The following is a 14,002-nucleotide window of genomic DNA, read 5'->3' as shown; positions in this document are numbered from 1 at the left end:
CACTAGTACCACAATTACAACTATAGTACTAAACCTTATATTACTACAAAAAAATGTATTTTTTAATTCTCAGCTTTTCCTATTTCGATTATTTCTGTGATTTCAAATTCATAGAAGCTTCTCCCATTTCAGTTTTTTTGCAATTGTTTCAAGTTCATTTCAGCTTTTCTCATTTCTGTATTTTCAGCCATTTTTAAATGTATTTCAGCTTTTTCTATTCTTTCAGCAATGTTTAGAATAATTTCAGCATGTTGCATTTTAAGCAACTTTTTGAAATTAATTTCAGCTTTTACTATTTCTGTGATTTCAAATTCATAGAAGCTTCTCCCATTTCTGTTTTTTCAATTCTTTCAAGTTCATTTCAGCTTTTCTCATTTCTGTATTTTCAGCAATTTTTAAATGTAAGTACTTTTAGTAGTACTTCTAGTATTTCAACTGGTATTATTACTAAATGACTTTTACTAGTACTACTAGTATTTCAACCCCCATGGAGGGAATTCTTACTGTAATGTTTGATGAGGCCTATTAAATAATATATACTGTCTCTCAACCCCCCCACCCACTCACCCAATACCATCATTTCAAAATAAAAGCTGCAATGATTATCTGTAATTTAGCCATGAAGCTTAGGATAAAGCTGTTTTGTTAAATACGTATTGCTCTTTCAAATAGTACTACAACCACTACTAATATTTCTAGTACTTCTAGTTTCAAAATAAAAGCCTCAATGATTATCTGTACCTCAACAATAGGTACACCACAATTGCTTTCAAATACTAGTGAAACTAGTACTTACTACTTCTACTCCTGCTAGTACCACTAGTACCACAATTACAACTATAGTACTAAACCTTAAATTACTACAAAATGTATTTTTTAATTCTCAGCTTTTCCTATTTCTATTTCAGCAATGTTTAAATTAATTTCAGCTTTTATTATTTCTGTGTTTTAAAAATTCATAGAAGCTTCTCCCATTTAGTTTTTTTTGCAATTGTTTCAAGTTCATTTCAGCTTTTCTCATTTCTGTATTTTCAGATATTTTTAAATGTATTTCAGCTATGTTTAGAAATAATTTCAGCTTTTATTATTTCTGTGTTTTCAAATTCATAGACGCTTCTCCCATTTCAGTTTTTTTGCAATTGTTTCAAGTTCATTTGAGATTTTCTCATTTCTGTATTTTCAGCCATTTTTAAATGTATTTCAGCTTTTTCCATTCTTTCAGCAATGTTTATAATAATTTCAGCTTGTTTCATTTCTGTACTTTAAGCAACTTTTTGAAATTAATTTCAGCTTTCTGCATTCCAACGCATTTTCAGCAGGAAATGCATTTTCTAGTTATTTTTATTATTCTATTTCTTCCGCCGCACCTTTCAACTCCTTCACACTTTCAGTTATTAAGACCATTCAAATATTAAAATGTTCAGCTCCTTCAGGAGAGCTGTGCTATGACTTTTCAGCTTTTTAGCTCTTATAATTGAATTAATATAAATTAAAAACATCAAACTTTTTAACATTGTTTCCAAAGGATTAAATTTTCAAATCCTCTCAAAACTTGTTCAACTTTCAACTTTTTCAGCTTTTCCAATCTTTCAGCTAGAGACACCATTTAAACTTTAAAATGTTGACACAAGTCTTAACAATTTCATTAAAAAAGAAGCTTGTTGATATCTATTATAGTTTTTTCATAATCACTAATTATGTTTCATTAGTTTTGGGGTTGGAGTTTTCCGGATTGTCCCGCGATTTAGAGTGAGCGCCGTGTCAGGATTCAGTAAAAAAAAAAGAGGCACTTTTATCTTTACGGCCACAATATTCACTTTTCAGCCTTCATTTAAAAAGAAAACATTAGCCGTGCTTGTGCTGGTTGGACTCGTATAAGTTTGGAATCTCAGAGTTATTTACTTTTTGCGTGAGGAGCCTGATTGTGAGACAAAGTCTGCCCCGAGCCCCATAAGCTTCCATACAAATCTGGCGACATTTAAAAAAAAAAAAAACACAGCCGGTACACTTTTTGTAAACGGCTGTTTGAGCCGTTTTAAAACACATAGAGACATAAAAACTACACTCATGCGTTTGGTAGGGTCTTGGGTCTCTCAAAATGTCATAATTTTTTGGCTACCCCATATAGTTTTGCTCCAAGAAGCATTTGTTTGAGGTGTGGATTTTGTCTAAATCTCTTCACTCTCTTCGCCGTGAGCTAATTAGCGACCAGCTGTTGATCGATGCCCATAAAGACGTAGCTCAGGGACGTGCAGGTTTAACCGTGGTTAGATAACGGTACGTATGGACGTGCAGGTTTAACCGTGGTTAGATAACGGTACGTATGGACGTGCGTGTCGTGAGTTGGGACGGAGACCCGGGATGAGCAGACCGTAAGTAATGTGGAGGCTGGACCGTAAGATATTTGAGACATGTGAGAGCCATAAGTACTAGAGTGCTAGCTAGCTATACTGCTAACGAGGCTACTCCCCGCTGGAGACTTAAACCGTGGGTGTGACGTTGTTCCTTCGGTGTTGTCATTAAGCTGCAGGCACGTGAGTTTATTTTCTTACGCGAGTGATACTATTAATAACCTTTTCGCGGACCGCAAGAAGGTCCGTCAGTTTATAAGCACGTCAAAAGTTACGGTGGACCAGCCGGGGTTAGGGGGGAGGAGGGGGTCCGCTGGTGGGCGAAACTGCGCACTGAGGAGTGAACAATTGTAATCGAGATGGGGGCTGTAGTATTTGTGTGTGTCCACTAGCATGTAATTGTCCAAGTGAAACACGTAGTACTTGTATTAGTCATTGGCGCTGTATGCGTCCATGTTTATTTCACAAAACCGCGCATCTTTATGACATCATCAAGACATGACGGTTAACTTATCCGGAAGTATCCAGGAGCGTTTTTGATGGCACCGCCACGAAGCTTTCAGTAATTTCTACACTATTTGCAAACTTTTGAGGCACTCACCAACCATGCAAAATGTTTTTATATTTTATTTTGACTTGTTGCCAGGATCTTCTCCTGTCTTGTTTATTCTGTGCACATGGGCAGGTGCCACTGTGTATGGTAGGTTGTGTCATCAGTGTATTAATGGGTGAGAGATGTCATCTAGTATTAAAGCGCTTTGAGTTGTCAGAAGACTAGCAAAGCGGTGTACAAGTTCATTAAGTTTGAATGAAAAAGATTCAGCAATGTTTAGAAGTAATTTCAGCTTTTATTATTTCTGTGATTTCAAATTCATAGAAGCTTCTCCCATTTCAGTTTTTTTGCAATTGTTTCAAGTTCATTTCAGCTTTTCTCATTTCTGTATTTTCAGCCATTTTTAAATGTATTTCAGCTTTTTCCATTCTTTCAGCAATGTTTTTAATAATTCCAGCTTGTTTCATTTCTGTACTTTAAGCAACTTTTTGAAATTAATTTCAGCTTTCTGCATTCCAACGCATTTTCAGCAGGAAATGCATTTTCTAGTTAGTTGGAATGCTTCAAGCATTCCAAGTATTGTTCTTCTTTTCTTTATTCCGCCTTATTTTTATTATTCTATTTCTTCCGCCGCACCTTTCAACTCCTTCACACTTTCAGCTATTAAGACCATTTAAATATTAAAATGTTCAGCTCCTTCAGGAGAGGTGTGCTATGACTTTTCAGCTTTTTAGCTCTTATAATTGAATTAATATAAATTAAAAACATCAAACTTTTTAACATGGTTTCCAATGGATTAAATTTTCAAATCCTCTCAAAACTTGTTCAACTTTTTCAGCTTTTCCAATCTTTCAGCTAGAGACACCATTTAAACTTTAAAATGTTGACACAAGTCTTAACAATTTCATTAAAAAAACAGCTTGTTGATATCTATTATAGTTTTTTCATAATCACTAATTATGTTTGACTAGTTTTGGGGTCCTTTTCGAATTTACAGTGTGCGCTAGAGTGCAGACAAAGTCGGAAGACAAGAGAGGGTCCATGTTTTGTAAACTGCTGGTAGAGCAGTTTTAAAACACATAGAGACATAAAAACTACACTCAAACGTTCGGTAGAGTCTTGTGTCTCTCAAAATGTCATTATTTTTTGGCTACTCCAAATAGTTTTGCTCCAGGAAGCATTTGTTTGACGTGTGGGTTCTCAGTAACTCTCTGTGAGCTAAGTGCAGCTGCTGCGTTGCCGCGCCAACGAGCTGGGGCTCTTTCTGTGACTCACAGCTGATCCTAATTAGCTGATTAGTGCAGCCTGACATGACCTGCTTCTCTCCACCTTCTCTCATCATTTCAAAGCAACCCCCATGGAGGGAGTTCTTACTGTAATGTTTGAGGCCTATTAATATATTCTGTCTCTCAACCCCCCCACCCCCCCACCCACTCACCCAATACCATCATTTCAAAATAAAAGCTGCAATGATTATGTTATTTAAACATAAAGCTTAGGATTCAGCTGTTTCGTTGAATACTTATTGCGCTTTCAAATAGTACTACAACCACTACTAAAATGTCTAGTACTTCTAGTAGTACTTCTAGTATTTCAACTGGTATTATTACTAAAATACTTTTACTACTAGTATTTCAACCCAATGGAGGGAATTCTTACTGTAATGTTTGATGAGGCCTTCTAATATATTCTGTCTCTCAACCTCCCCACCCCCCCACCCACTCACCCAATACCATCATTTCAAAATAAAAGCTGCAATGATTATGTTATTTAAACATGAGGCTTAGGATTCAGCTGTTTTGTTAAATACTTATTGGGCTTTCAAATAGTACTACAACCACTACGAATATTTCTAGTACTTCTAGTAGTACTTCTAGTATTTCAACTGGTATTATTACTAAATGACTTTTACTACTACTAATATTACTAGTACTACTAGTATTTCAACCCAATGGAGGGAATTCTTACTGTAATGTTTGATGAGGCCTATTAAATAATATATACTGTCTCTCAACCCCCCCACCCTCCCACCCACTCACCCAATACCATCATTTCAAAATAAAAGCTGCAATGATTATCTGTAATTTAGCCATGAAGCTTAGGATAAAGCTGTTTTGTTAAATACGTATTGCTCTTTCAAATAGTACTACAACCACTACTAATATTTCTAGTACTTCTAGTATTTCAACTGGTATTATTACTAAAATGACTTTTACTACTACTAATATTACTAGTACTACTAGTATTTCAACCCCAATGGAGGGAATTCTTACTGTAATGTTTGAGGCCCATCAATGACTTTTTAGTTTTCTTAGCTTAGGGCGACTGTGGGTCAGTGGGGAGCTCGGCCGTCCTCCAATCAGAGGGTTGGCGGTCTGATCCCAGGCCCGGCTAACTTGCATGTCAATGTGTCCTTGGGCAAGACACTTATTCCCAGCAGTGTTCCTCTAGCTGTGACTACAGTGTGTGTGAATGTTAGTTACTGGTTGGGCAGGTGCCAATGTGTATGGTAGGTCCTGTCATTGGTGAGTGAATGGGTGAATGATGTTATGTAGTGTTAAGGTGCTTTGAGTGGTCAGAAAACTAGAAGAGCGCTGTACAAATCTATTTTACCAAGTCCATTTGCTTTGAATAACAAACATTCTGTCTCCCAAACCACCCCCACCCAATTCCATTATTTCAAAATAAAAGCCTCAATGATTATCTGTACCTCAACAATAGGTACACCACAATTGCTTTCAAAAACTAGTGAAACTAGAACTTACTTCTTCTACTGCTGCTAGTACCACTAGTACCACAATTACAACTATAGTACTAAACCTTATATTACTACAAAAAAATGTATTTTTTAATTCTCAGCTTTTCCTATTTCGATTATTTCTGTGATTTCAAATTCATAGAAGCTTCTCCCATTTCAGTTTTTTTGCAATTGTTTCAAGTTCATTTCAGCTTTTCTCATTTCTGTATTTTCAGCCATTTTTAAATGTATTTCAGCTTTTTCTATTCTTTCAGCAATGTTTAGAATAATTTCAGCATGTTGCATTTTAAGCAACTTTTTGAAATTAATTTCAGCTTTTACTATTTCTGTGATTTCAAATTCATAGAAGCTTCTCCCATTTCTGTTTTTTCAATTCTTTCAAGTTCATTTCAGCTTTTCTCATTTCTGTATTTTCAGCAATTTTTAAATGTAAGTACTTTTAGTAGTACTTCTAGTATTTCAACTGGTATTATTACTAAATGACTTTTACTAGTACTACTAGTATTTCAACCCCCATGGAGGGAATTCTTACTGTAATGTTTGATGAGGCCTATTAAATAATATATACTGTCTCTCAACCCCCCCACCCACTCACCCAATACCATCATTTCAAAATAAAAGCTGCAATGATTATCTGTAATTTAGCCATGAAGCTTAGGATAAAGCTGTTTTGTTAAATACGTATTGCTCTTTCAAATAGTACTACAACCACTACTAATATTTCTAGTACTTCTAGTTTCAAAATAAAAGCCTCAATGATTATCTGTACCTCAACAATAGGTACACCACAATTGCTTTCAAATACTAGTGAAACTAGTACTTACTACTTCTACTCCTGCTAGTACCACTAGTACCACAATTACAACTATAGTACTAAACCTTAAATTACTACAAAATGTATTTTTTAATTCTCAGCTTTTCCTATTTCTATTTCAGCAATGTTTAAATTAATTTCAGCTTTTATTATTTCTGTGTTTTAAAAATTCATAGAAGCTTCTCCCATTTAGTTTTTTTTGCAATTGTTTCAAGTTCATTTCAGCTTTTCTCATTTCTGTATTTTCAGATATTTTTAAATGTATTTCAGCTATGTTTAGAAATAATTTCAGCTTTTATTATTTCTGTGTTTTCAAATTCATAGACGCTTCTCCCATTTCAGTTTTTTTGCAATTGTTTCAAGTTCATTTGAGATTTTCTCATTTCTGTATTTTCAGCCATTTTTAAATGTATTTCAGCTTTTTCCATTCTTTCAGCAATGTTTATAATAATTTCAGCTTGTTTCATTTCTGTACTTTAAGCAACTTTTTGAAATTAATTTCAGCTTTCTGCATTCCAACGCATTTTCAGCAGGAAATGCATTTTCTAGTTATTTTTATTATTCTATTTCTTCCGCCGCACCTTTCAACTCCTTCACACTTTCAGTTATTAAGACCATTCAAATATTAAAATGTTCAGCTCCTTCAGGAGAGCTGTGCTATGACTTTTCAGCTTTTTAGCTCTTATAATTGAATTAATATAAATTAAAAACATCAAACTTTTTAACATTGTTTCCAATGGATTAAATTTTCAAATCCTCTCAAAACTTGTTCAACTTTTTCAGCTTTTCCAATCTTTCAGCTAGAGACACCATTTAAACTTTAAAATGTTGACACAAGTCTTAACAATTTCATTAAAAAAGAAGCTTGTTGATATCTATTATAGTTTTTTCATAATCACTAATTATGTTTCATTAGTTTTGGGGTTGGAGTTTTCCGGATTGTCCCGCGATTTAGAGTGAGCGCCGTGTCAGGATTCAGTAAAAAAAAAAGAGGCACTTTTATCTTTACGGCCACAATATTCACTTTTCAGCCTTCATTTAAAAAGAAAACATTAGCCGTGCTTGTGCTGGTTGGACTTGTATAAGTTTGGGATCTCAGAGTTATTTACTTTTTGCGTGAGGAGCCTGATTGTGAGACAAAGTCTGCCCCGAGCCCCATAAGCTTCCATACAAATCTGCCGACATTTAAAAAAAAAAAACACAGCCGGTACACTTTTTGTAAACGGCTGTTTGAGCAGTTTTAAAACACATAGAGACATAAAAACTACACTCATGCGTTTGGTAGGGTCTTGGGTCTCTCAAAATGTCATTATTTTTTGGCTACCCCATATAGTTTTGCTCCAGGAAGCATTTGTTTGAAGTGTGGATTTTGTCTAAATCTCTTCACTCTCTTTGCTGTGAGCTAATTAGCGACCAGCTGTTGATCGATGGCCATAAAGACGTAGCTCAGGGACGTGCAGGTTTAACCGTGGTTAGATAACTGTACGTATGGACGTGCGTGTCGTGAGTTGGGACGGAGACCCGGGATGAGCAGACCGTAAGTAATGTGGAGGCTGGACCGTAAGATATTTCAAACATGTGAGAGCGATAAGTGCTAGAGTGCTAGCTAGCTAAACTGCTAACGAGGCTACTCCCTTGAGACTTAAACCGTGGGTGTGACGTTGTTCCTTCGGTGTTGTCATTAAGCTGCAGGCACGTGAGTTTATTTTCTTACGCGAGTGATACTATTAATAACCTTTTCGCGGACCACAAGAAGGTCCGTAGGTTAATAAGCACGTCAAAAGTTACGGGGGAGGGGCGTGACGTTGTTCTTTCGGCGATTGAGCTGCAGATACGTGAATTTGTTTTCTTACGCGAATGACAGGAGATCGTTTGGTCTTTATTTTACGCAACAAAGCGTCAACTTAATATACTAATAACCTTCATCGGACCGCAAGAAGGTCCGTCGGTTAATAAGCCCGTCAAAAGTTACGGGGAGTGGCGTGACGTTGTTCCTTCGGTGATTGAGCTGCAGACACGTGAGTTTGTTTTCTTACGCGAATGACAGGAGATCGTTTGGTCTTTATTTTACGCAACAAAGCGTCAACTTAATATACAAATAACCTTCATCGGACCGCAAGAAGGTCCGTCGGTTAATAAGCACGTCAAAAGTTACGGGGAGTGGCGTGACGTTGTTCCTTCGGTGATTGAGCTGCAGACACGTGAGTTTGTTTTCTTACGCGAATGACAGGAGATCGTTTGGTCTTTATTTTACGCAACAAAGCGTCAACTTAATATACTATTAATAACCTTCATCGCGGACCGCAAGAAGGTCCGTCACGTCAAAAGTTAAGGTGGACCAGCCGGGGTTAGGGGGGAGGAGGGTGTCCGCTGGTGGGCGAAACTGCGCACTGAGGAGTGAACAATTGTAATCGAGATGGGGGCTGTAGTATTTGTGTGTGTCCACTAACATTTAATTGTCCAAATGAAACACGTAGTACTTGTATTAGTCATTGGGGCTGTATGCGTCCATTTTATTTCACAAAACCGCGCATCTCTATGACGTCATCAAAACATGACGGTTAACTTATCCGGAAGTATCCAGGGGCGTTTTTGATGGGACCGCCACGAAGCTCTCAGTAATTTCTACACTATTTGCAAACTTTTGAGGCACTCACCAACCATGCAAAATGGTTTATTTTGACTTGTTGCCAGGATCTTCTCCTGTCTTGTTTATTCTGTGCACATGGGCAGGTGCCAATGTGTATGGTAGGTTGTGTCATCAGTGTATTAATGGGTGAGAGATGTCATCTAGTATTAAAGCGCTTTGAGTAGTCAGAAGACTAGCAAAGCGGTGTACAAGTCCATTTACCAAGTTCATTTAGTTTGAATGAAAAAGATTCAGCAATGTTTAGAAGTAATTTAAGCATTTATTAGTTCTGTATTTTGTCAAATTCATAGAAGCTTCCCCCATTTCTGTTTTTTCCGATTCTTTCAAGTTCATTTCAGCTTTTCTCATTTCTGTATTTTCAGCAATTTTTAAATGTATTTCAGCCTTTTCTATTTCAGCAATGTTTAGAATAATTTCAGCTTGCTGCATTTTAAGCAACTTTTTGAAATTAATTTCAGCTTTTATTCTGTGATTTCAAATTCATAGAAGCTTCTCCCATTTCTGTTTTTTTATATTCTTTCAAGTTCATTTCAGCTTTTCTCATTTATGTATTTCAGCTTTTTCTATTCTTTCAGCAATGTTTAGAATAATTTCAGCGTGTTGCATTTTAAGCAACTTTTTGAAATTAATTTCAGCTTTTATTATTTCTGTGATTTCAAATTCATAGAAGCTTCTCCCATTTCAGTTTTTTTGCAATTGTTTCAAGTTCATTTCAGCTTTTCTCATTTCTGTATTTTCAGCCATTTTTAAATGTATTTCAGCCTTTTCTATTCTTTCAGTTTAGAATAATTTCAGCTTGTTTCATTTCTGTACTTTAAGCAACTTTTTGAAATTAATTTCAGCTTTTTGCATTCCAACGCATTTTCAGCAGGAAATGCATTTTCTAGTTAGTTGGAATGCTTCAAGCATTCCAAGTATTGTTCTAATCTTTATTAGTTGGAATGCTTCAAGCATTCCAAGTATTGTTCTTCTTTTCTTTATTCCGCCTTTTTTTTATTTTTTTTATTTTTATTATTCTATTTCTTCCGCCGCACCTTTCAACTCCTTCACACTTTCAGCTATTAAGACCATTCAAATATTAAAATGTTCAGCTCATTCAGGGGAGGGGTGCTATGACTTTTCAGCTTTTTAGCTCTTATAATTGAATTAATATAAATTAATATCTTCAACCTTTTTAACATGGTTTCCTAATGGATTAAATTTTCAAATCCTTTCAAAACTTCTTCAACTTTCAACTTTTTCAGCTTTTCCAATCTTTCAGCTAGAGACACCATTTAAACTTTAAAATGTTGACACAAGTCTTAACAATTTTATTAAAAAAACAGCTTGTTGATATCTATTATAGTTTTTTCATAACCACTAATTATGTTTCAGTAGTTTTGGGGTTTCTTTCGAATTTAGAGTGGAGTTTTCCGGATGGTCCCGCGATTTAGAGTGAGCGCCTTGTCAGGATTCAGTAAAAAAAAAAGAGGCACTTTTATCTTTACGGCCACAATATTCACTTTTCAGCCTTCATTTAAAAAGAAAACATTAGCCGTGCTTGTGCTGGTTGGACTCGTATAAGTTTGAAATCTCAGAGTCATTTACTTTTTGCGTGAGGAGCCCGATTGTGAGACAAAGTCTGCCCCGAGCCCCATAAGCTTCCATACAAATCTGCCGACATTTAAAAAAAAAAAACACAGCCGGTACACTTTTTGTAAACGGCTGTTTGAGCAGTTTTAAAACACACAGAGACATAAAAACTACACTCATGCGTTTGATAGGGTCTTGGGTCTCTCAAAATGTCATTATTTTTTGGCTACCCCATATAGTTTTGCTCCAGGAAGCATTTGTTTGAGGTGTGGATTTTGTCTAAATCTCTTCACTCTCTTCGCCGTGAGCTAATTAGCGACCAGCTGTTGATCTATGGCCATAAAGACGTAGCTCAGGGACGTGCAGGTTTAACCGTGGTTAGATAACTGTACGTATGGACGTGCAGGTTTAACCGTGGTTAGATAACGGTACGTATGGACGTGCGTGTCGTGAGTTGGGACGGAGACCCGGGATGAGCAGACCGTAAGTAATGTGGAGGCTGGACCGTAAGATATTTGAGACATGTGAGAGCCATAAGTACTAGAGTGCTAGCTAGCTATACTGCTAACAAGGCTACTCCCCGCTGGAGACATAAACCGTGGGTGTGACGTTGTTCATTCGGTGTTGTCATTAAGCTGCAGGCACGTGAGTTTATTTTCTTACGCGAGTGATACTATTAATAACCTTTTCGCGGACCGCAAGAAGGTCCGTAGGTTAATAAGCACGTCAAAAGTTACGGGGAGTGGCGTGACGTTGTTCCTTCGGGGATTGAGCTGCAGATACGTGAGTTTGTTTTCTTACGCGAATGACAGGAGATCGTTTGGTCTTTATTTTACGCAACAGAGCGTCAACTTAATATACTATTAATAACCTTCATCGGACCGCAAGAAGGTCCGTCAGTTAATAAGCACGTCAAAAGTTACGGTGGACCAGCCGGGGTTAGGGGGGAGGAGGGGGTTCGCTGGTGGGCGAAACTGCGCACTGAGGAGTCAACAATTGTAATCGAGAAGGGGGCTGTAGTATTTGTGTGTGTCCACTAACATTTAATTGTCCTAGTGAAACACGTAGTACTTGTATTAGTCATTGGCGCTGTATGCGTCCATGTTTATTTCACAAAACCGCGCATCTTTATGACATCATCAAGACATGACGGTTAACTTATCCGGAAGTATCCAGGGGCGTTTCTGATGGGACCGCCACGAAGCTTTCAGTAATTTCTACACTATTTGCAAACTTTTGAGGCACTCACCAACCATGCAAAATGTTTTTATATTTTATTTTGACTTGTTGCCAGGATCTTCTCCTGTCTTGTTTATTCTGTGCACATGGGCAGGTGCCACTGTGTATGGTAGGTTGTGTCATCAGTGTATTAATGAGTGAGAGATGTCATCTAGTATTAAAGCTCTTTGAGTTGTCAGAAGACTAGCAAAGCGGTGTACAAGTTCATTAAGTTTGAATGAAAAAGATTCAGCAATGTTTAGAAGTAATTTAAGCTTTTATTAGTTCTGTATTTTGTCAAATTCATAGAAGCTTCCCCCATTTCTGTTTTTTCCAATTCTTTCAAGTTCGTTTCAGCTTTTCTCATTTCTGTATTTTTAGCAATTTTTAAATGTATTTCAGCCTTTTTTATTTCAGCAATGTTTAGAATAATTTCAGCTTTTATTATTTCTGTGATATCAAATTCATAGAAGCTTCTCCCATTTCTGTTTTTTTGATATTCTTTCAAGTTCATTTCAGCTTTTCTCATTCATGTATTTCAGCTTTTTCTATTCTTTCAGCAATGTTTAAAATAATTTCAGCTTGTTGCATTTTAAGCAACTTTTTGAAATTAATTCCAGCTTTTATTATTTCTGTGATTTCAAATTCATAGAAGCTTCTCCCATTTCAGTTTTTTTGCAATTGTTTCAAGTTCATTTCAGCTTTACTCATTTCTGTATTTTCAGCCATTTTAAAATGTATTTCAGCTTTTTCTATTCTTTCAGCAATATTTAGAATAATTTCAGCTTGTTTCATTTCTGTACTTTAAGCAACTTTTTGAAATTAACTTCAGCTTTTTGCATTCCAACGCATTTTTAGCAGGAAATGCATTTTCTAGTTCAACTTATTCAATTTTTTTTTTTAATCTTATTATTCTTCTATTTCTTCCGCCGCACCTTTCAACTCCTTCACACTTTCAGCTATTAAGACCATTCAAATATTAAAATGTTCAGCTCCTTCAGGAGAGGGGTGCTATGACTCTTCAGCTTTTTAGCTCTTATAATTGAATTAATATAAATTAAAAACATCAACCTTTTTTAACATGGTTTCCAATGGATTAAATTTTCAAATCCTCTCAAAACGTGTTCAACTTTCAACTTTTTCAGCTTTTCCAATCTTTCAGCTAGAGACACCATTTAAACTTTAAAATGTTGACACAAGTCTTAACAATTTTATAAAAAAAACAACTTGTTGATATCTATTATACTTTTTTCATAATCACTAATTATGTTTCACTAGTTTTGGGTTCTTTTCGAATTTACAGTGCGCGCTAGAGTGAGGACAAAGTCAGACAACAAAAGAAGGTCCATGTTTTGTAAACTGCTGGTAGAGGAGTTTTAAAACAGATAGAGACATAAAAACTACACTCAAACGTTCGGTAGAGTCTTGTGTCGCTCAAAATGTCATTATTTTTTGGCTACTCCAAATAGTTTTGCTCCAGGAAGCATTTGTTTGAGGTGTGGATTTTCTGTAAATCACTGCCTGTCTGTGAGCAGCTTCTCCGTCGCCATGGATACTCTACTCTGTCAGTTGGTCTCACCCAGCTGAACCATAACGGCTGATTAGTGTCGTCACGTGACACAGCTATTCTTTCAACCAGGGTTCGTACAGTCATGGAAAAAAATAACAATACGGACATATTTCTTTATATACAGCCCCTGAGATTACTTTGGGATGTCAATCTGAAGTCCCACACCCAATAGCGCCCCTGAACTTGGCCATAGGTCCGGCCAATCATTGATCAGGGAGTTGGTGTGCAGGCGAACGGAGAGAGCGGAGGGGGCGGGACGAGGGAGAGACTAAGAGCGACGAGCAATGGCGGATACGATGGCAGATGCGTCTGCCAATCGCAAGTTTAGCTTCAAGTTAAGTTCAGGGTCCGTGTCGAGGAAGAATGACATGGACGTGCGTGTCGTGAGTGGGGACGGTGACCCGGGATGAGCAGACCGTAAGTAATGTGGAGGCAGGACGGTTAGATATTTGGGACATGGGAGAGCGATAAGTGCTAGCTAGCTATACTGCTAACGAGGCTACTCCCCGTCTGCTT

This window comes from Pungitius pungitius, chromosome 5, assembly GCF_949316345.1.
Source record: "Pungitius pungitius chromosome 5, fPunPun2.1, whole genome shotgun sequence".
NCBI classification, from domain to species: Eukaryota; Metazoa; Chordata; class Actinopteri; order Perciformes; family Gasterosteidae; genus Pungitius; species Pungitius pungitius.
Note: the sequence above shows the minus strand (reverse complement) of the source record.